Source organism: Apium graveolens, chromosome 8 (assembly GCF_009905375.1).
Source record: "Apium graveolens cultivar Ventura chromosome 8, ASM990537v1, whole genome shotgun sequence".
Classification (NCBI taxonomy): domain Eukaryota; kingdom Viridiplantae; phylum Streptophyta; class Magnoliopsida; order Apiales; family Apiaceae; genus Apium; species Apium graveolens.
The window spans coordinates 63,510,702-63,535,602 of record NC_133654.1 but is presented as its reverse complement, the minus strand read 5'-3'; positions in this window follow the sequence as shown (position 1 = coordinate 63,535,602).

Here is a 24,901-nt window from a genome sequence, read left to right as displayed (position 1 = left end):
TAATCAAGGATTACGATTATGAGATTCTTTATCATTCGGGGGAAAGCCAATGTGGTGGCTGATGCCCTTAGTAAAAAGGAGAGACTCAAGATGATAATGTCTTTGAGAGAGTTTATAAGAGATTTTGAGAAAATGGAAATAGAAGTGAAGGTAACCGGATCCGGTACCGAAAAGCTGTTTGAGATTGCAATACAGACCGAATTATCGGAAAAGAACATATTGTGCCAGAAAAAGTGATGAATGAAGGCAGAGAGCCAACAAATAGATATGAGATTAATACCGAGAAAGATGATAAGGGAATAATGAGGTATCCCTATAGAATTTGGGTTCCAAATGTTCAAGAGCTTAAAGATGAGATCTTAGATGAAAGTCATAGTTCAAGAAATAAGATTAAGGGCAAACCCTGAATGTGATAGTCAGGGAGGACGCCATCAAGATAGAAGGAACCCATAACATAATGAAGTGGAAAATGAGGATTTTAACGTATAAGATAACCCCGAGTATGGGAGAAGGATGAAACATTTCATACTAAGGAAACAGAAAGTCGAGTAAGGAAAGGAGACCGAGACGGTACTCCTATATGGCAATTCATGGACCTGTCTAAAAAGAACTTAGACTATTATCCCCAACCACCACCTTGAGGAAACAATGCGGTAGGAAATTCTTTCATGACCTTTAAGTCGCTAAGCTCTCAGAGTTCCAAGGAACAAGCTGACCCAGTCGAGGCAAGAGCCTGGCTAAAGGAAATATAGGAATCATTTGAGATTCTAAATGATTGACGAACCACAAAAGACTGTTTTTGTCACTTACCCTCCTAAGAGAGAGACCACCCGCTGGTGAAAGACCAAGGAAGGCACGGAGCAAGAAATTATAATAAACCGGTTTAAGTTCAGTCAATTGTTTTCAAGAAAGTACTTCCCAAGGTTATGGAGAGAGTGCAAAAGCTTTAGAACCAGAACAAAAGCAGACGAGTATGATGTATTATGAATCTAAATTGTAAAAGTTATCAAGATTCGTTCTGAGGACACGAATCCAGAATGACGGGACGTTTGAACTCTATGCTTATCTTGTGTTGGTTCATGAAATACTGATAAGAGAAAGGAAAATAAAAAGAAACTGAAGTGGAAAGGAATATAAAGGCAATAGAGTTTGAGGAATGATAAAGGAATTGTGTATAAGGATACCCTAAAGACTCATAGCAATAGAAATAGAAAAGCATGTAATCGTCAGGATGAGGGTGATTCACCATGAGTTAAAGTTGATGGTTGAAGGCATAAGAGATACATATAGTTTACCCCCTGTAAGTTGGGAGGATTTGAGGAAACCTTGAGATAGTTTGAAGGATAAATAATGAGACGCGGATAGACTGAGGACACAAGAAAGTAAGAAATTAAGAAAATTGGATGAAGGAAGTGACCTTCAAGAAGGTGAAGTGTAAGACCGGTGGCATGATACCCAGAAAGGGAGATGCCAGGTATGAAAGATATCCCAACATTGAGGTGACTGTTGAGATAAACAACAAAAGTAAATAAGGAATTATTAAGAAGAAGTTCATGTTGAACATGACCAATATCTTCCAGAACATCCATGTTATCATTACCAAATCAGGAAAAAAAAGCGGATGACCATTGTTATCTTTTGGAGGCCATATGGATTGACCTCAATTTGAATAAGGATGCTATTATGAAGTTAGGTATAGACTATCGAGGTGGGAATGATTGAATAAGACACCCTTATCAGGGATATATGACTTGATTTATCCATGGAAGGATGCAGGTACCTTTTAAAGGTGGAATTAAGGATAGAACATTGGTAACTTAAAATGAATCCTAGGGGACTGCATAAAGGTTGGCATGTCACCCCTAATAGGGACAGTATGAGTTTTGACAGTATGATTGGGAAAGGGTTAAGGTAACAACAACCTTTAAGAATCCGTGGAGAAATTTTTCAGAAGTATATAGACAATGGTTCTAGTATTAGTAAATGGTATTGTGATATGCCCTGTATCTAGGGAATACATGAGGAACGATTGAAGGATAACCTTAGAGGTTTTACAAGGAGAAAGGTAATATTCAAAATTCTCAAGAATAGAAATGTTGATAAAGGAAATATGACGTAATTATAATGTTGCCAAGTGGGGCACGTGTTAAACCACGAGAAAGTATGGATCGAACCAGTAATGGTCGAAATTGTTCAGGGCAATTAGGACTTAAGATAAAAGATGTTCTAAGTATGATTGAGAGTCAGTCTTGACAGTGATTAGCCTCTATAGACTGAGGCAATAACTTATGGAAAAATGGTGATATTTTTTTTTTATTTACTCATCAGATATTAAAGAAAAGCATTTTCACATAAGCTGTGATTGAAATAAGGTAGAAAATTTATTTGGAGGTGGTTAAAATGACATTGACTGTAAGGAAATTTTACTATCAGGAAAGGCCAAAGAGGTGGCCGACGCTTTAAATGTAAGAGAATAATTATAGGCGCTCATGCGAGAGGAATACAGTGATGATGGTTAAAGCTGTGAAGGTTGTATTATGGTTTGGAAGATTGACATTCCTTCTGATGACTGTGCAATACCCAACCGTAATAGTAGTTGGTAAAGGTTTAATTCGTGTAATCGCCATGAGCGGGCTATCTATCTCAGAAGATCCTATCTTGAGAATAATCCAGGACCATATTTCAAAAAGGACTAAACGAACCTTTGAGTTAAGTCTTCTATTGAAGGCATATGATTAAGAATGGTATTAACCTGCTATCGTTGCCTTGATTGAAACTCTTCTGCAATTTTATCTGCTTCATGTCATGTATGTATGTCAGGATCAGGAGTGTTCTTCGTGAATCAGGAATGGTGATTATGTTACCTCCTTAGAATGATTTGATACGACATGTATGGACTCCGTATGGTTAGATATTAAGATTTTATGGAAAAGTGAATGACGACAGTAGGTCAGTGGTGGACCATAGTAAGGCAGCAATGATTCTGCGAGTAGTGAGCTGATTACAACCATGAGAGTTGTATTGGAATGGGTGTTGAGATTGAGTACCACTAATCGGGTCATGGTAGTGTATAAGTTATCATTGATAGACTAATTAAGTAGAGTATCTACCTATTGTATATTTATTCTACTTATCAATAGAGAGTCGTATTACTATACGAGGAAGGTTGCAGTGCAAGCATAGAATTGTAGTAACGGTGATGTCTTGAATGAAAACCCAGATTCGATTTTCGATGTCGAGGGAGTTTCAAAGGTGATTGTGTATAAGCTCGAGGAAGAGCATGGGTCCATAGAATGATGGATGGAATAGCAAAAATATTTAGGCATGTGAAATACGATGCTATAATACTTGATGTTGATATAAATACTCATATGTTTCGTTCTCCTATGACAAACCTCTATAGTTCAGAGGTAGGTTCCAAGCCAGATATTTTGTGGCAGTATATTTTTTTTCATATATACAATTCTCTTCAGTTCGTTCTTTTCCCTCCTTTTCATTTCATATAAGCTGAGAAGAACAACCCTTCCAGAAGGGGAGGTATTGCCGAATGACTATCTATCTGTGTGATAGAAGCCGAGTAGGATACCAGCTATTGTTTAATTGCTTGTCAAGTACTAAAGGCTGGCCACCTTCTGTACTAACTATGCGATATAACAAGTGTTCATGATCATAGTGATCTCTCAACAAATTCATTTACTTCTATATGATTGATCAAACTTTGGGTAATGGAAACAACTGAAAAAGGAGTAATAAAGTGGTGGTAGTATGCGGAATGGAAACACATTCGTGATACTAAGGTTGACGTGGTTATTAAAAGGTTATAGAATGCTAGCGAGCAAAAGTATAACCCGTATAATATTAGGAACGGAAGGTAGTAGCGATTACGAACTGGAAAAGAATGGGTATTGAGAAGCAAAAGTTCTAATGATAAAAGCTATAATGAGAGTCTGTGCAATAGACTTGAAAGAATTTGGAATGATCACTTAACGCGGATTAAGTTATCTTACGACAATAGATCATATGTCATTATCGAGATGTCGCCTTATGAGATCCTTGAGGGAAGACACTGTCGATCTCCCTTATGTTAGGATGAAGTTGTAGAGCGCAAGATGCTCGGACCCGCAGTAGTCCAAAGGACCAGGGATATATTAGATCTAATCAGAGGACGGATGGTAGTAACCCCAGATGGACATAAGAGGTATGCTGATTTGACTCAAAAAGGGCAAAGAGTATGAAATAGAGGGCCTATTAATGTTATAGGTATTCCCTTGGAAACCCTTGGAAAGGATTGATGAGGTTCGGAAAGAAAGGAAAGCTAAGTCTACAATTTGTTGGACCCTTGGGTATATAAAGACGTTTGGGAAGTTAGCATATGAGCTAGCCCTACCCCCGAACCTGTAGCAAGTTCATAACGTATTCCACGTACCAATGTTAAGGAAGTGTAATTCGGATGCTAGACAAATAGGGGCATATGAGCGCATAGACATGCAACCAGACGTAACCTATATGGAGCAACCAGGAAGGGTATAGATTAAGAAGGAATGAGTGCTTAGGAGAAGGGTTATCAAACTAGTAAGATTTTGATGGTAGAACCACAATGTGGGAAAATTGACTTGAGAGTTAGAAAGTGCAATACTAAGAAGGTATCCCTATTCATTTCTATCTGATTCCGGGACGGAATCCTTTTAAGGAGGGGAGACTGTAATAACCCCAATTTTTGGGAAATTTTGAAACCCTTATGAATAGTGTTTTTGCTGAATGAGAAAACTTTTCATGCCACACTATGTAGGGGTTCTGATATGGATATTCTGAGATTTTATTAGTACTTTATATGGTATATAAGTGTATGTAAAGATCGTCAGAATCCAATTTCCGAACACTTTGATTTTCCCAGAAATCCACTAGATACGGAAATAATTGAGAAAAAGGTAACAGGATAAAAGGATTTAAATTAAAGGATTATAAGAGAGGATCATAAAAAGGAATATAATGTATTGAGATAGGTTAAGGGAACCTAAGTAATAAGATCCCGGGTATGATCCCTCAAACGAGAAACGAGAACGAAAGTTAAGCGAACCGTATAACAGATCAGCGGTCATTAGGCAAACAATTAAAAGCTAATCAAAGGGATTAGTGGGGATGATGTCATCCAACCAATAGAAAGAGGACAAAGGAAGGGTGATGACATCACAAAGTGATGCAAGCATGACATAGGAGGGAAGGAAGTGTGGTTGAATTATAACCACACAAAATCAAGGTTAATTAGGTAATTAACCTAAAACAAACACAAAAATCAACCAACCAAGCAAACATTTCATTTTTTTCACCAAACAAAACACAAACCCCCCATTTTCTTCTTCATGCTCTCGGCCCTTTTCTTAAAAAATGAAGATCCAAGCTCCACCACTTACTATTTAGCAAGGTAATTATCTAAGCTTCCCCATGGATAGTTACATACTTCCTATAAGTTTAAGCTTCTAATTCCAAGCCAATCTTTTTCTATAAATCATGGAAGAAGATGGTGAATAGTGTTTTTCAAGAACTAAAATTTGTGTTCTTGAAGTTTTGTTTAGATTAAGCTTGGATAAGGACTTTAAGGGTGATTCCAAGCCATTCTCTTGATTCTCCACTCTCCAAGGAAGGTATAAACTACAAACCCTAGCTTTAGTTTTGAGTAATTAGGAATGAATATGTTTGATATAGTAAATGTGAAGCATGATGCTTAATTGTTTGAAGTTTGGTTGAGTTTGTAGAGATTAGTTGGTTTTGTGGTATTGTTGGAGTTGTAAATCTTGATAATTAGTTAAAGAACCTAAGTAAAGCTTTTAGTTCATGTGGGGAATAAGTATAAATGGTTAATGTGGATTTGTTGGGGCTGTTATGATGTGGTTTGGATGGATGTTGGTTGTGTGTTTGATTTGAGGTTGAATTGTGGTTGGTTTTGAATGGTTTAAAATTGGGAAATCGCGTAAACATAGCCGTCGTAACGTCCGATTTTCTTTAGACTATTTTTGTGCATAACATTAGGACACGAGAACCCCCTGCTAGATTTTGACCATTTCTATGTTTAGATATATCATGTTACGAGCTTCGTTTTGATATGTAGTTCGTTCGATTCCGATGCACGGTTTAGGAGAAACGACCGTTTCAAGTAACGGCGTTTCGCGAACGAAACTTTTCCCCTCGCCTTACTTTAAAACATAGGTTAAAGGCCAAAAAGGGTTAATTAAAGTATGAAACATTTATGGTAAGTGTGTTAGGCAGTTGGTAAGACACTCGCGAAGGAATCGCCTTAAAACTCGTAAAGGTTAAATTATTAAAAATGGTGGAGCCGAGGGTACTCGAGTGACTTAAGTGAATCAGTAAGCGCAAAATAAGCGTTAGAGTCTAAGTTAGTTAAAGTATAGATTTACAAGTGACTTTGGTTTAATTCCAACTTACTTGTTGTTTATAGGTTACCAAACTCGTTCCGAGCCTTTTATCACCCCGAGTCGCTCAGGCAAGTTTTCTACCCGTTATAACTGTTGTTGTGATGTATATATGTATATGCATTATCTTGTAATAGATGCATGTTGGTTAATTAGCAAATGTTGCAATATATTGAAGCATGTTGCTATGGTATATATATATATATGCATGCCTGTTTCGTATTCTTTCCATATATATCTGTTGATTCAGTTGATAATACCTATGCTAGAGGATAGCGGTAATTTGCATATACCCTTAATATAGGGACCCAAAGGTGAAAACATATTTCTAAACCGGGAGTCGATGTTCCCGAGTATATTATATATATATACATATATATATATATGGATATAGTTTTTAAAACTATTGATCGAATAAGGTTTATTCGATACCTTTATTTTACTTAATTGAATATTAATTCGAGTATTCATTCGAGGGCTTATGACTCAGTTTATTTTATTATTTGAATATTATTTGAATATTCATACGAGGGCTTATGACTCGGTTTATTTTATTATTGAATATTACTTGGATATTCATTTGAGGATGTATGACTCCTTTATTTTATGAATATTATTTATAGTATTCATTCGAGGTATTATGACTCCGCTTATTACTTAATAATATTCTTTATTGTATTAAAGAATAAGGTGTCGATAATCAAACTTATTTTTGATTATTCAAATAAAGATATTACTTTCGTATAAGTATATCTTTGATTATTTGCTATTCATTCGAGTATAAGTTTTCCAACTTCTACATCCATTATTCTTTATGGGAATATTATTTAAATAATAATATTCAGACATTTTCTAAATATATGGGGACTGATTTACTTCATTAAATCAGCTTTACTCCAAACACTCTTTAAAGTGTTTTCGAGTCTTCAAAATGATTTTTAAAAGTTAGAGCGGATCCCAAAACTCATTTTTATATTTAAGATCTTCCTTTTTAAGGGGATTTAAATACTCGCTCAAAACCTGAGGGATCCGGCTCTGTGGTGTATTTTATATTCGCAACAAGGTTGCAGTTTTGGTAAATGAATTGATTACTTACCCATCGTTCGGGAAGTAAGTCCATCTATTGAGTCGGCATAAGCAACATGGGCTCAGTGGGCGTCCATGATAGTGTAAGTGGCTTAGTGGGAGTCCATCAAATGCATAAGTGGCTGAGTGGCAGTCCAGCATAAGGTCCTATTGAGACCAGGGTGATGACCAGTGGGGAATTCGTCCATCTACTAGTAGAAAAGGTTACTTATTGGTATCTTTGCCTGATCAGCAAGATATCAGGTTTATGCCAAAATTCTTTCCTTTCCAAATTTATTGGATATTGCAATTCTGTTCATACTTTACATGACAGAGGTTTTCAGGAAATGTATAAAGGAAGATGTATATGTGGATATATATATATATATATATATCAGAACTTAATGAAGTATGTCATAACTTCATTTCCTTTAATAATATTTTAAAGATTTAATCTATTCAAATCTTGTCTTGTAGTCTCATCTATGTGATGAACTGTTGAAAGCTCATTATACTTTGAACAATGGTAGTTCAAGTAGCTTTATAAATGATACAAGTGTAGTGAAGTATTTGGTAACTTCATCTTTTAAACTTATATCTAATTAATAATTGTCTTATGAATGACAAAGATTTTCAGAAAAACGTTGAGACAAGGTTAGATATATGAGATCACCTTGCAACGATATTTTTATACAGTTATACACTGGAACTCTGTGTGTATTATGCATGGAAGAGGACTTCCAATATTTTGAAAAGTATATATGTATATATACTGAATATTTTGCGACTTCATCGCATTAAGATATCAAACTTGGTTCATTTCTTTTGACCAAGACTTTCATGAGTATTATGAGTAGGCTCATATATTGTTAATCATTATACATATTATTTTGGTGGGCTTGCTGCTCACCCTTGCTTTCTTCTTTCATCACACAACATCAGATAGATAAGATGAACAGGACCAAGCTCCCAATTCGCAAGCGGATAGGAAACGTTCCGCAGCTTTCTGGAAGCGTTGAGGCCGCTGTAGCTGAGGTAGAAATTACCAATAGGCTAAGTTTTCAACTAATAATGTACCAGACTTATGTATATTATGAATTGTAATAATGGCAAAGAAATGTAAATTATCCAGAAAACCTTTTAAGGTGTATTGACATATAATTGTGGAATAAAACGACTTGTGATTATTTTTGGATATTCATCTCTGAGACTATAACTTGTGGTGTGTGTGCTTATTGTGGGGTCGCAGTACAGAGTAGTTGATTGTGTATTAAGATTGGGTGTTATTAAGGGAAATGGAACTCGTGACAACACGGATCCCCGACCCCGGATTTGGGGGTATTACAGATCTCACCAAGTTTATTTTGAGAATAAGGGAGTTAGTTCAGTAGAATACCATGTATAAGTCTTGGTTTAAGTATTGAGTCGTTGTTAGTTGAGTTTGTCAAGTCAAAACCTTGGAAAAAGAGAGTTATAGTTTCTGCAGAAAAATCAGTATAGCACCCTGAGGTTTAGAGTGAGTTTTGACCATGTCATTGGTGTGCACTTTGAGGCCCAAGCTACCAGAAGTTAGTATTGGGAGTATATAAAAGGTTTTAGGAGTTGGTTGGAGGTTTGCATGTCATTTGGTTAGGTGCACAAGTAGAATAACAAAATCTGTCCAGCAGGCGACAGTTTTGTTGCAACTTAGAAATAGGGAGATTTGACCATGTCATGGGTAGGCCCTCATTAGGCCCAATTGGGACTTAGTTAGAGGGAGTGTCAGAGAAGTTTTTCCAACCATAGTTCATAGGATATGAGTTAGAACCATGTGTCAGAAGTTAATTCAAGTCAGGGCATTTTCTGCCCAGAGAAATAGGGGAACCTTGGACTTTTAGCTTAGGCCCAAGCCAGGCCCTTGAGCCACATCAAGTTTGTGAGATGCCCTTAGGTCAGGAGAGTCTTGTGTAAAAGTTTTGAAGGAAAACTTGTAGTTTAAGAGTGTCTAATGTACTCAAGAACCCATAGTTGTCATTCTGAAATTTGCACCAGTGAGCACTTTCACTTATCACATAGTTTTAGAACACTTAGAAGTGAGTATTAGGTCGACCACCATAGTTGTAAGATATTATAAGGTCAGTAGAGCAAAATGCACAAGTGAGGGTCAATAGGTTTTGGATAATTTAGGAAAGGCACATCGAGTTAGGAAGCCAAAATTTGAAGATCTTGACTAGTTTAGCGACCAAGTGACTTAAGTTGTGAGTCGAGATCATCCAAGCCTAGTGTTGCATTATGGTGTTATTTGGTATTAAAATACGATATATGATTATGTGGCTACGTGTGTACATTTGAAATATAAAGGTGGATATAAATTAAGTGCATATAGGCCTAAGTGCCATCCGTGTATAATTTCGGGTTGTAAATAGGTTGAGATGGTAAGAATATATTATAATAAGGATTATTATTATTTATGTAGGATCTCGAGACGAGGGAAAACTTGCCATAAAAGTCGAGTGAAGCTCCAGTTGCTCCTACCAGTCAGACCAGACCAGCCTATCTCAAGGCAAGTGATTCAACTTGACCTTCATATTTACTATAAACAGTTCATATTTATCAATGCAATTATCCTGAGTCATTTTGATATGTTTAAATCAAGCGTATCTCTCGCTTATCTTTGAATTATATAGAGATGCCATGAACCCTCAAGTATGTATTGCAAGTAGTTCAAAAGTCTTTTCATGATAGTTAAATGCCATGATAAAATAAAGAGTTGTTATAATACTTGATTGATCCTCTTGATTAACATGATGATGATTCCTAAGTATTGATATCTCATCCTGATGCTTGAACCCATATAGAACCTTACCTTGAACTTTGATAGTCAAAAACTTACCAACATGATTCCTCATTGATTGATACCCTCTATCCTATCCCAAAGCTTGACAATTCTGATATATACATTCATTCTGAGCTAGAAATCATTACCTTAACACCCATAGTATTCGTGAAGCTTATCTTCTTAATGATCCAACACCTGTACCTTGACGAGAAACCATTGCTTTAAGCCCAGTTTGGCATTACCCCTTCATATTATCCATTAGTCTCACCATATTTTCCTGTCCAAGTTCTGACATATGAAAACCTTTTGGTTACCCTAATAGAGTAAAGTTTTGTGAATCATGGCCCTGAAATTTAGTACCATATTTTCCGTGTTTCGAGTTGATCTATATTCCCTTAATAAAAATGTGTACTGTTAAAAGAGATTTTGTTATAGTTCGGCATCAGCTTTTGAAATAAATAAAATATGGGTTTTCAGTCCGAAAGGGGGATAAATGTTTTCTTGAATAGTGGATCTGGACTGAGACGCGAGTCCTTTCCACACTTATATTAGGCTTAAAAGTTGCCTAGGGATTCCCGTTAATGTTTTAGAACCCAGCGAGGTTCGGGATTACTTCACGGCTGATCACCGGCTGTAATCCGTAGCGTCATAAAATGATTTTGATTAAGACATGATTTTTAAAATTGTTTTGATACAAGCAAAATGATGCCATCTCACATAGTTTTATCTCTCGTTATCATTAGTTATGTCTCTCCATTGGCATTCTTAAAAGTATATCTCGAATTACGTTTTGTGTTGTGCTGTTAGCACTTGTTGAGCATTTGGCTCACTTCTTGCTTTACCCTGATATTACAGCTAGCAGCTATGGTTAGATTCAAGCAGACTGCCCGTAAGACCTGTGATGCTGATGCTTATGTTCGAGCTCAGGTAGAATAAGTAATAATAGTTGTGTGAGAACTCGGTATTTGTAATCAGATGTAATAGTTGGTAGTGTTGGGCTGTTCCAAACCCTAAACTGTAAGATCTTGGATTTGTTTGCATTATTTCTTTTAAAATATTGTAATAGCTATATTTATTTTATTGTTAAAGTTGGGGGTGTGACAGATGATTTCCTTAATTTGGATTTCTGGCATGAGTCATATAAGCCATCATGAGTGAACACTGCATTGGGCAATCCTCAAACAAGAACTTTCTTCACAAGTTCATTGATGTTATTGAAGTTGAGATGAGAAAGTCCTGTATGCCAGTTCCAGTTGTCTTTCACAGTTACTCTACTTAGTAAACAAACTTTGGAACCATTAGTATTTGTGGAGGCTCTGGCTTCATATAAGTTACCATGTCTGTAACCAGTCATTGTAATATTACCATCTGATTTACTAATAGTTTCACAATGTTCTTCATAAAAAGTCACATGATAACCTCTATCACATATATGACTCACACTGATCAGATTATGCTTGAGTCCTGCAACTAGAGCTACATTTTCAATGATGACATTTCCAACTTTCATTTTGCCATATCCCAGAGTTTTTCCTATGTTGCCATCTTCATAAAAATACTTAGGCTAGCCTCTTCCTTAAAGTCTGATAGCATGGATTTATTTTCAGTCATGTGTCCTGAACATCCACTGTCCAAAATTAGAGAATTTTCCCTCTTACCCTGCGATCAGATTAATAATTAATTAGTATTTTTAAGGATCCAGGCTTGCCTTAATTCTTTGGCCTTTTTAAGTTTGTTAACATTTGCAGCTGAAGACTATACATTAGAGTTTATGCTAGCATCCTTAATATCAGAGTTTACACATGCAGAAATAACTTTAGTTTTATTTAAAGAGGGTTTCAGTTCATAATAATCATAATACAAACTGTGATACTCTTTATATGTATAAATAGAATGCCAAACACTACCACAATGAAAACATGGATTCCGTGGTTTATGTCTAACTGTTCTATTTCTAAACTATGATTTAGGAGGAACAATGTTTATCCCATTATTCTTCCTGTAAGCAACAACAAGATGATTAGTACTACCACAGTTTAAACATGCCTTTCTATGTGCGTTAGGAATGGATTTGTATTTGTTCTCCTTATTGACACCTACTTTTCCATTTCTATTCTTTCTAGGTTGTTTCTCCTTGTTTTTTTATTTTGACCTACTTCATCTTTTGCTTAAGCTATTCCTGAGTCATTATACCAACATTTACTGACTTGGTGTGAACTTTTTCACACTTATCAGTTTTTAAGTTTGATTTAGATACTGATGTTGATCCTTTTTCATTTACTGACTTAACAACATCAACACTTAAATTAAACTTAATAGGTCTTAGCTGAGACTTGTTCAACTTTACCTTTCGATCAGTATTTACTGGTTTAACCTTCTCAGTTTCTTTTTTATTTAATCCATCGGAATTAGATTTATTGGCATAACCTAAGCCTGATCCCCAACAGCCATTTTCTATTAAACCCTGAGTTGTTTTTCCTGAATTAGTCCAAAACTTAATAACCTTTCTTTCTTTAGCTAATTCTTTTTTAAGGTATGCATGCTTTTCTAATAATTTTTTGTTAACATACAAAATATCATCTCTTTCTTTTTGAGTTTTTAACATGTAGACTAACTCAGCTTATAGGTGATCATTCCTTTTCTTTAAGTCAGAATTTTCAGTTCTGATCCTTGCATTTTCAAGTGTTTGATCCCTATAACTAACATGCAGTGTTTTAAGAAATAACCTTAATTCACAGATATCATCAGTCAAAAGCAAGACTAGTTTGAGGTACCTTCATCTTAGTAGTCTCAACCTCACTTTCAACATTTTCCATGAGAGCATAGTTGACATCCTTATCAGATTCTGATATATCATCCCAGTTCTTCTTCTTTGTGATCAAAGCTAGTTTTTTCTTAACCTATGGCTTCCTGCAGTCAGCTGCAAAGTGTCCAACACCATCACAATTGTAACACTATATCTTTCACTTGTCAATCTTCCCAGTCTTTGACTTCTTCTCATCATAGTTTCTTCTACAGTTCCTCCTATCAGAGTTTGAGGAACTAGAGACTTTCCTGGAAAACCTTTTTCCCTTCTTGAAGTCTTTGTAGGCCATCCTGTTATTCACTAACAATACAACAAGAATTACAGAAGGGAGGGGGGTTGAATGTAATTCTGGCTTCTTTTTTAGATTTGTGAAAAATGGTTCTAACTCAATTTATATCTAACTGTCTGATTTGTAAAGTGCGGAATACAGAGTTAAGTTAATCTAACATAAAGTAATAAAAACTCAGATCTTTAAAACTTTCTGGTGGATTCTAATGTATCCACCAGATATATATATATATATATATCAAGAGAACCATGTGAAGCTTGAATAGCTCACAGTTGCTTTACAAGTGAACAAATAAACTATAGAGAAATTCTACAGAATACAGCTTACAAATGTTTATATGCTAAAAATATGTTTGCTTAGTTAGTTTGTTCTACTAGCTACACTTGGTTTATATATCACCAAGTTTACATGATAATAAGACAAGATAATAAAACAAAACCTATCAAGTCTAACTCCATGCTGCTTCACTACTCTATTCCAGCATCTTTGAATATCTTCATGATAACATGGAAATGGTAATGCTTCTTTGTTCTCAAAATCCTGCTAAACAGGCTGCCACATTCCTTTTACAAACACTCGACGCATGTGACTATGTTGTCACTGTCAACAGATATTTGAATTGATCATCCGTCAGGTACATGCTTGTTATCCGTCGGGTAGCCTTGTTGATCATCCGTTGGGTAGCTTTGTTGATCATCCGTCAGATAGCCATTTATCACTTGACTCCATTTCATTTGTGCAGAATTACAAGATATCTTATATTTACATTTAATCAACCTATTCTGCACATCTACTAGTAGTCTACATGATTCATAAGCTACTACAGAATCTATACAAAGTTGTTTGCATAAATGTGCTACATTATTTATTGTTACATAAGCTACTCACCCGGTGGATATCAATTAGTCATCCGTCGGGACTATATTGAATCATCCGTCGGGACTATAATTGATCATCCGTCGGGTGCTACAAAATTCACTAAGTTAAATCTACTAAGGTGTTTTGTTTAGCTTATCATCAAGTACACAACATATTCCTAACAATCTCCCCCAATTTATGTCTACTGGAATTGTGGCCATAAATTAAGAGAAACTTGATGATAACAAAACATCCTAAAGATACAGATTGAAAAATAGTAGATAAAACTGATAAGTGCTACAAATTTGCTGAAAGTTGAACAATGCAAAGTACACAAAGAAATTGCTCACAATTGTTATCAAGATGCTCCTCTAGTTTGAGCAGATAGATCTATTTCCTTGATTGTCTGGATTTCTTCCCAAGCCTTCTGTTGTTTTCTTCAATTTAATTCTGAAGTTGTCTGTGGAATTCAAGTTCATCAACTTCTGAGAGATTTAGCATTTCCTGCATTTCCAAAAGAGTCTCATTGCTAGATATACTCAATTGGTCCTCCAATCTGAAGAATCTTTTAACACCTTTGTCATCCATGAATTCCATCAGCCAATAGGGCCTTAGATGCACTCTTTTCCTGTAAAGGGAATAGATTGAGTTTTTGGAAGTGCATCTTTGGCTCTAGTACTCCTTAGTTCCTCAATCCTCTTTAGAACTATTCTTCTTACAGTCACATTGTATCCAAAGTTCTTTTTAAAGGATGAGTAGACTTTAATCAGAACAAATTGGCTTTCTTGGAGAATCCTGTGAAGAGGCCATGTCATCTCTTTCCCTCCCTTGTATCTAAATACCAGTCTTTCAGGAAGATGTCTGTAAGCATCAATTCCTCTTACTTCTTCCAGTTCATCCAATTAGAGATTCAAGTTTGAAAATTCCTTGATATCACAAATGTACATGAGATCTCTCTTGTTGACTGTGGGTTGGGATTTGGTTAGAGCTTTGGATCTGAGAGATACAGGCTTCACTTTCTTGCTAGCTCTAGTCTTTGTCTTCTTTGTCTTGAAGATGGGTAAATTTAGCTCAGGAATTGGTAAACTATCCCAGTCTACTGGCTCATCCTTAGGAACAATTGGTTCACCATGAATATTTCTTGTTGGATCAACCACTTTGAATTCTTCAAATACCACTGAGGGTTTTGATGTCTGAGTTGTAGTTGTAGGCCTTTTGGGAAATTGGTCTTCCAATTCCTCATCATTAAAGTTCACTTTTCTCTTGGAATGGAGTTTGTATCTAAATCTTCTTTTCTGCTGTGATTCTTCTTGCATTTTCAGATCCTTAGATTCAGTAATTACAGTTGGTTGTACAGGGAGTTCTGTTGTGGTTTTTACAGCTTGAAGTTTGGCCAAGATAGTAGCTTGTTCTTTCATTACATGCTCCCTGATAAAGTGGTACTTGATTTCTATGTGCTTTGTTCTTGAATGTTGTACTGGATTTTCAGTGATGGCAATTGCACTTGTGTTATCACAGAAAATGAGAATCCTATCCACTTGTAGACCATAGTCCAACAATTGATTTTTCATCCATAAAATCTGTGCACAGCAACTACCATCAGCAATATACTCAGCTTCAGCTATAGAAGTAGAAACTGAATTTTGCTTTTTACCGAACCAGGACACAAGCTTGTTCCCTAGAAATTGATAGGTTCCTGTTGTACTTTTTCTGTCTATTTTACAACCTGCATAATCTGCATTTGAATAACCAGTTAGATCAAAACCAAAATCTCTAGGGTACCAAATGCCAAGTTTTGGTGTTCCCTTGAGATATCTGAAAATTCTCTTAATAGCTACTAAATGAGATTCTCTAGGATCAGCTTGAAATCTAGCACAAAGACAAGTGGCAAACATTATATCTGGCCTACAAGCTGTTAAGTACAGAAGTGAGCCAACCATGCCCCTATAGCTTGAAATATCCACAGACTTTTCAGTAGTGTTTAATTCAAGCTTAGTTACAGTGGCTTTGGGAGTTTTTGCAAATGTGCAATCCATTAGATCAAACTTCTTTAAAAGATCATGAATGTATTTGGTTTGACTAATGAATATTCCATCACTAACTTGCTTAACTTGCAAACCAAGAAAGTAAGTTAGTTCTCCCATCATGCTCATTTTATACTTACTTTGCATCAATTTGGCAAACTTTTTGCAAAGTTTTTCATCTGAAGAGCCAAATATAATATCATCTACATAAATTTGAACAAGTATACTAGAGTATTAACATTTCTAAGGAATAAAGTTTTATCCACAATACCTCTTGTGAAGTCATTTTCCAAAAGGAACTTTGATAAAGTATCATACCAGGCTCTAGGTGCTTGCTTCAGTCCATAGAGTGCTTTCAAAAGATAGTGGACATGATTTGGGAAATTGGATCTTCAAAACCAGGAGGCTGACTGACATAGACTTCCTCCTCCAAATCTCCATTTAGAAAAGCACTTTTAACATCCATTTGATAGACCTTGAAATTGGCATGGGCTGCATAGGCTAAGATAATTCTGATGGCTTCAAGTTTTGCAACAGGAGCAAAAGTTTCATCAAAATCTATTCCTTCTTGTTGAAAATAGCCCTTAGCAACCAATCTAGCTTTGTTCCCGACCATTATGCCATTTTCATCCATCTTGTTTCTGAATACCCACTTGGTGTCAATTGGATTCTTTCCTTTAGGTTTGGGTACCAGCTTCCATACCTTGTTCCTTTCAAATTTGTTTAGCTCCTCCTGCATAGCTAAAATCCAATCAGGATCCAACAAAGCTTCTTCTACCTTCTTTGGTTCTTCCTTAGATAGAAAGCTGCTATATAGACATTCTTCTTGAGTTGCTCTCCTTGTTTGAACTCTAGAAGATGCATCACCAATGATGAGCTCAAAGGGGTGATCTTTTGTCCATTTCCTTTATTGAGGTAAACTAGCTCTAGATGAAGAGGCCTCATTGTTGTCTTGATGTGTGACTGAGTTTTGATTATTAGAAACTCCCTCTGCATTTGTGAATCTTTGATTTGAGAAAGGGAAACTTTCTGTAAGTGATCTAATCTGACTTTCAGCTTCTTTTAATGACCCGACGGATGGTGCATTTTGAATTCCGACGGATGAAGCTGACTGTCTCCCGACGGATAAAGCAGATTGTCTCTCGACGGAAGAAGCATTTTGCAACTCGACAGATGTTGAGTTTTGTGCTTCATTGGTAGTAGATCTTTCTGCATTATCCTTTGATACTGTTTCTTGATCACTTTTATCATCAGTGTCATCACTAATCATCTCCACATTATCAAATTTGAGGCTCTCATGGTAATCTCCATCTTGCAGTCCTTCAATCTTCTTATCATCAAACACAAAGCATATCCAACAAAAATTCCTTCATCTGCTTTAGCATCAAACTTTCCATTTTGATCAGTTTGATTTCTCAAGATATAACATTTGCAGCCAAAGACATGAAGAAAATTTAGAGTTGGCTTCTTGTTCTTGAACAATTGATATGGTGTCATGCACTTTGCTTGATTAACCAAAGAAATATTCTGAGTGTAGCAGGCAGTATTTACAGCTTCAGCCCAGAAATATGTTGGTAACTTTGATTCTTCAAGCATTGTCCTTTCAACTTCAATAAGTGATCTGTTCTTTCTTTCCACTACTCCATTTTGTTGTGGAGTTCTCTCATAACAGAATTCTTGAACTCAGTTCCATTATCACTCCTGACTCTTCTAACTTTCAAATCAGGATGATTGTTGACTTGCCTTGTGTGATTGATGATGATTTCACTAGCCTCATCTTTAGACTTTAGGAAATATATCCAAGAGAACTTTGAGAAATCATCTATAATTACTAGGCAAAATCTTTTTCTTGAGATGGACAACACATTGACTGGTCCAAACAAATCCATGTGTAGCAATTGCAGAGGTTCTTCAATTGTTGAATCAAGCTTCTTACTGAATGATGCTTTAATATGCTTTCCTTTCTGGCAGACATCACACAGTCCATCCTTAGAAAACTCCACTTGAGGAATACCTCTAACCAGTTCTTTCTTGACAAGCTCATTCATGGTCTTGAAGTTTAGATGGGATAGCTTCTTGTGCCACATCCAACTTTCATCTTGACTTGCTTTACTGAGAAGACAAGTCACAGATTCTGCATTTGATGAGTTGAAGTCAGCTAGGTACACATTTCCTTTTCTCACTCCAGTGAGAACCACTTTGTTGCTCCTTTTGTTTGTCACAACATAGGCTTCTGAATTGAAGGTTACTGAATTGTCTTTATCACAAAGCTGGCTGATACTCAACAAATTGTGCTTGAGACCATCCACTAAGGCAACCTCCTTAATGATGACATTGTCTTTAGAAATCAACCCATATCCCACAGTATAACCCTTGCTGTCATCTCCAAAAGTAATACTTGGGCTAGCTCTCTCCTTGAACTCTGTGAGCAGGGTAGAATCTCCAGTCATGTGCCTTGAACAACCACTATCCAGGTACCAAAGATTCTTTCTGTTTCCCTGCACACATCAAAACCAAATCAAGTTGATTTTGGTACCCAAGTTTCCTTGGGTCCTGCCTTGTTAGCTTTCTTCTTTAGATTCTTAGGTTTGATCTCATGTGACTTGGGGATATTTGATTCATCCTTAGTCATCTGAGTTGGACCTTTGAAACCAGTCATTAAAATAGAATTATCATGCACATTTTGATTAACAGGAAAAGGCATACTGTTTGCAAACATGTTATTCCAGTAAGGCATGCTTAATGGCATCTGAGGCATACTAAATGCAGCATAATAAGGATTAGGTGTAAATGGCATATTAGCAAATTGTGCATTCATATTCTGAGCAGACATAGCATTTACAGGTATAGAAGGCATGGCATTTATGTTAGGAAAAGAAGAGAGTACATATATAGGAGTAGGCATAGCAAGTTTGCAATTAACAGACAAATGATTAACACTACCACACTTAACACAGATTTTTCTTGGAGCATACTTATCAGGTGTGTAGTTGTTATGTTTGTTAATCCCTACTTTCCCATTTCTATTGTTTTTCTTTTCAATTTCTGTTTTAACCTTTATCTTTTCTAATTTGTCATTCAATTGCTTGATGGACAGATGACCAACATTCACTTTCTTCTCCTTCTTCACTTGACTTGATTCTCCTAGAATAAAGTTTTTGGAAACCGATCCATATTTCTCATTTAGCTTGGAAAGTTTGGCTTTGCTCATAGGTTTACTCACAGCCGACGGATGAGGATTTATGTCACTCGACGGATAATCCTTTTGGTTATCCGACGGATGACTCTCATCATCCGTCGAGTCTACATCTGTTAGCAATCCTTTAACCAAATTGGATTCCAGCTTCTCCTTACTCTTTTTCCAGGCTGCATCACAAAAGGACTTAATATCTTGAACTTTAGTGATTTGAGCATGAACATCTCTGGATGATTTCCATGCTTTAATCACTTCATGTTCTCGTTCAAGCTGCTTCTTCAAAATCTCCTCTTTCTTCAAGGACTCAGTTAATTTATCGTTAGCAATCTTACATTCAATTCTCAATTTTTCAAATTCAATAAACAGATATTCTAGCACATTATTCCTTTCACTTAAAAACAAATTGTTTTCTGTAATTTTAGCATTTTCCTTAGTGAGGGACTTAAGTGTAACACGCAAGTGATATAATTCTGTAGACATGTCATTGATTGCATCATTACACTCAGCTTTAGATAAATGTGCTAGGTTAGTGGTGATTACCTGATTACTTGAAGAACTTGTTTCTGTTTCATCAGACTTGGTCATCAGGGCTAGATTGACATAACTCACATCTTTATCTTCATCCAATCCATTAGCTGCCCAGTCATTTTCCTATGTAATGAAAGCCCTTTCCTTTTGCTTGAGCAACTCAAAATATTTCTGTTTATAGTCAACAGGCTCAAACTTCTTTTTGTTGGAATCTGACTTTTTACACTCACTGGCAAAATGTCCTGCCAAGCCACATTTGAAAGATTTGAATTTAGATTTGTCCACGATGTTTCTACTTGGATTGACTGCTCCAAAGTTCTTTTTGAACTTGAGCTTGGCAAATTTTTTGGAAAGGAATGCTAAATTCTCATCAATATCATCCATGTCATCTGGGCTCAAATGATCTTCATTTTCAGCTACCAGCCTTTTACCCTTGTTCTCACAGACCTTTGAAGTAGACTCAACAGCTTCTACATTCATCTCTTTATCCTTTTCTAACTCAGCAACCAGTGCTATGGACCCTCCTTTCTTCCTTCCTTTCTCCATCCTCTCATCTTGATCTATTTCAAGCTCATAAGTCTTCAGGATGCCATACAGTCTCTCCAAGGTAAACTCCTTGTAATCTTGAGAGTTTCTCAATGAGACTGTCATTGGTTTCCATTCATTTGGAAGAGATCTAAGGAACTTGAGATTGGAGTCTTTTGTCTGATAGACTCTTCCATGCAACTTCAGAGCATTTAGTAGTTTTTGAAATCTACTAAAAATGTCAGTGAGAGACTCACTATCTTCACAATGAAAGTGCTCTTATTGCTGAATTAACAGCTGCATCTTATTCTCCCTTACTTGCTCAGTATCATCACAGATAATCTGAATCGTGTCCCAAACTTGGCTGTTTTGCAGATAATGATATTATCAAACATATCACCATCAACTCCATTGAATAATATATTCATGGCCTTCTTATCTTTCCTGACTTGCTCAATATCAGGTTCTGACCATTCATGCCTAGGCTTGAGAACAGATGGCTCATTGCCAGTTGTAGCTCTCATTGGTACATGAGGACCTCTTTCTATGCAATCCACATAGGCCTAATCCTGAGAAAGAAGATGTTGGTGCATCTTCACCTTCCAGTGGTGATAATTGTCTTTGTCCAGAAATGGGATCTTCACTCCAACATCCTTCTTGTTCATCTTGCTGTTTTGTTGTGATCTTTAAACTCTTTGTACTTCAAGAGCTTGCTCTGATACCAATTGTTATTCCCTAACAATACAACAAGAATTACAGAAGGGGGGGTTGAATGTAATTCTGGCTTCTTTTTGAGATTTGTGAAAAATGGTTCTAACTCAATTTATATCTAACTATTTAATTTGCAAAGTGCGGAATACAAAGTTAAGTTAATCAAACATAAAGTAATAAAAACTCAGATCTTTAAAACTTTCTGGTGGATTTGAATGTATCCACCAGATATATATATATATATATATATATATATATATATATATATATCAAGAGAACCCTGTGAAGCTTGAATAGCTCACCGCTACTTTACAAGTGAACAAACAAACTACAGAGAAATTCTATTGAACACAGCTCACAAATGTTTCTCTGCTAAAAATGTGTTTGCTTAGTTAGTTTGTTCTACTAGCTACACTTGGTTTATATATCACCAAGTTTACATGATAATAAGACAAGATAATAAAACAAAACATATCAAGTCTAACTCCATGCTGCTTCACTACTTTATTCCAGCATCTTTGAATATCTTCATGATAGCATGGAAATGGTAATGCTTCTTTGTTCTCAAAATCCTGCTAAACAGGTTTCCACATTCCTTTTACAAACACTCAACGCATGTGACTGTGTTGTCACTGTCAACAAATATTTGAATTGATCATCCGTCGGGTACATGCTTGTTATCCGTCGGGTAGTCTTGTTGATCATCCGTCGGGTAGCTTTGTTGATCATCCGTCGGGTAGCCATTTATCACTTAACTCCATTTCATTTGTGCAGAATTACAAGGTAGCTTATATTTACATTTAATCAACCTATTCTACACATCTACTAGTAGTCTACATGATTCATAAGCTACTACAGAATCTATACAAAGTTGTTTGCAAAAATGTGCTACAGTACTTATTGTTACATAAGCTACTCACTCGGTGGATATCAATTAGTCATCCGTCGGTACTATATTGAATCATCCATCGGGACTATAATTGATCATCCGTTCGATGCTACAAAATTCACTAAGTTAAATTTACTAAGGTGTTTTGTTTAGCTTATCATCAAGTACACAACATACTCCTAACACATCCTTTTGAAGCTTTTTACCAATAGAGCAGCCATCTGTAGAATCTCTTCATCATTACCATGATCACTTTCAATGTCTGAGTCATTATCAAAGTTTCAGTCATCATCAGAGTTTGATGACTCAGTATCAGACTTTGCAATCATAGCCTTGCCTTTGGAATGAGTTTTTCTCCCAGCTTTCTCCTTTGGTTTCTCTTCAACCTTGAGTGCAACCTGTCTTGCTTTAGGCCCTTTCCTCTTGCTTCTTTGCTCTATCTCCAATTCATGAGTCTTTAACATACCATAAATCCCATCTAGAGATGTTTCATCAAGATCATAGTTGTCCCTTATTGATGTGACTTTCAAGTCCCACTTTTTAGGGAGTGCAAGAAGAAACTTGAAGTTAGAATCTTCTGGATCATATTCTTTATCAACCAGTGATAAGTCATTCATCAAATTTTGAAACATGTCATAGATTTCAGTCAAGGACTCATCAACCTTTGAGTCAAAGTGTTCATACTCCAGAATGAGTATTGTCCTTCTGTTCTTCTTGATAGTAGTGGTGCCTTGACACTCGACCACCAAAGTGTCCCAAATTTCCTTGGCAGTTTTGCATCTAATCAACCTATTGAACATAACACTATCAAGACTGTTATGCAAAATATGTCTAACTTTTGTTTCACAATAGATGAAAGATCCTTTGGAGAATATTCCTTCTTTTTTCTTGTCAACCATATTTTCTTCTTGACCAGGAACAACAACAGCCAGCTTCATAGGCCTGTGAGGACCATCATAAATCCTGTTCAGATATTCAGGATCTGTTGCTTCCAGGCACATGACCATCTTCACTTTCCAGATTGGATATTCATGAAACTTCACGATTACCTTGATAACCTCATATCTACTCATGTTATGGCTTATTTGATTTGTGGTTGATGGTGGTGGGGGATTTTGTTGAGTTTCATTCTCTGCCATTAATGATTGTTTTTGTGGATCTTAAACGGTTTGTGTATCAACAGCAAGCTATGATACCAATTATTAGGCCTTAAATCAACTGTAGGGGGTGAATACAGTTTAAACAATCAAATCGATTTAAACAACTCAACAGAAAGAACAGTTTTTGTAGTAATGGATAAAAACTGATTACAATACTCTCTCAAAAGAGGAACAGATATCCTTGAGAGTTGCTAGATTATGTTAATGACATATCAGTTCGAACCAACACATATAGTGTAAACCTAACATGTGCTTATATACTGCACAACTATACAATCAAACTAGAAGATATGTTATAATTGAATAAGAAAATCCTAATACATATCCATCTATTGATTGCTACAATAAGTAACGTCTTACACCGACATATCTCTGCAAATATATCCTCCTTTGATATCTCTTGATTTTCAGCTTGACAAATACTGATGTGAAAAAAGACTGATGACAGGTACTGATTAGCAAAAATCTTTGACAAACTCTGATATCAAATACTGATGGCAAACTCTAATAGTTAAATACCGATATCATAAATTTCTTCTAACACAATATAAAAAAAATTCAGGTCCCAGCTCGGGAGGAACCTGGAATCCTATGTCGACAATATGATTGCAAAATCCACAACCATCCCAGGTCATATTGTATACATTAAAGAATGATTTGAAAATCTAAGAAAGTATGAACTAAAGATGAATCCAGAGAAATGCACATTTGGAGTGAGAGCCGGCAAGTTCATGGGATTCATCATAATCAACCGGGGAATTGAGGCCAATCTCGAAAAAATAAAGGCAATCTTGGAAATGCAAGCTTCAGGTCCCAAGAGGATGTACAGAAGCTAGCAGGGTCGCTCGTATCACTTAGAAAGTTCGTATTAGAGCTAGCAGAAAGATGCCTACCTTTCTTTGATTTATTCAAAAGAGCTAGGAACAAGAAGTAAATTGGATCCAGGAGTGCCAAAAAGCTTTTGAAGAGATCAAGGGATACGTATCATAGCCACCAATACTGACTAAAGCCCAACCCGGGGAGCCCCTATACCTCTACTTGTCTGCCGGAAGTTGGATCAGCTCTGATCCAAAAAGAGAATGGACAACAAAGGCCGGTCTATTATGTAAGCCAGATGTTAAAAGATGCTGAAACTAGGTATCCAAGTTTGGAGAAATTTACCTTTACCCTGGTCACTACATCTAGAAAGATCAGACATTACTTTCAAGGAAGGGAGATCCGAATTGTCACTAATCAACCTCTGAGGAAAATAATTCTTAAGAAAGATGTCTCGGGAAGAATTGTGAATTGGGCTGTTGAACTCAGCTAGTTCAATTTGACATTCCTTCCCAGGACAGCTATCAAAGTTCAAGCAATTGCTGATTTTATTATTGAATGTAATTTTCCAGACTTGGAGCCCGAACACATGTAAATCGACCTCGAGAATGACCCAGCTACCAACACTGAAGCCTGGATCCTAAAGGTTGATGGGTCTTTCATTATTGAGAGATCAGGAGTCGTACTCATCTTGAAAATCCCAGATGGCTTCATGATCCAGACTGCCATATCCTTCAGCTTCCCAACAACAAATAACCAAACAGAGTATGAGTCCATGGTTGCATGAC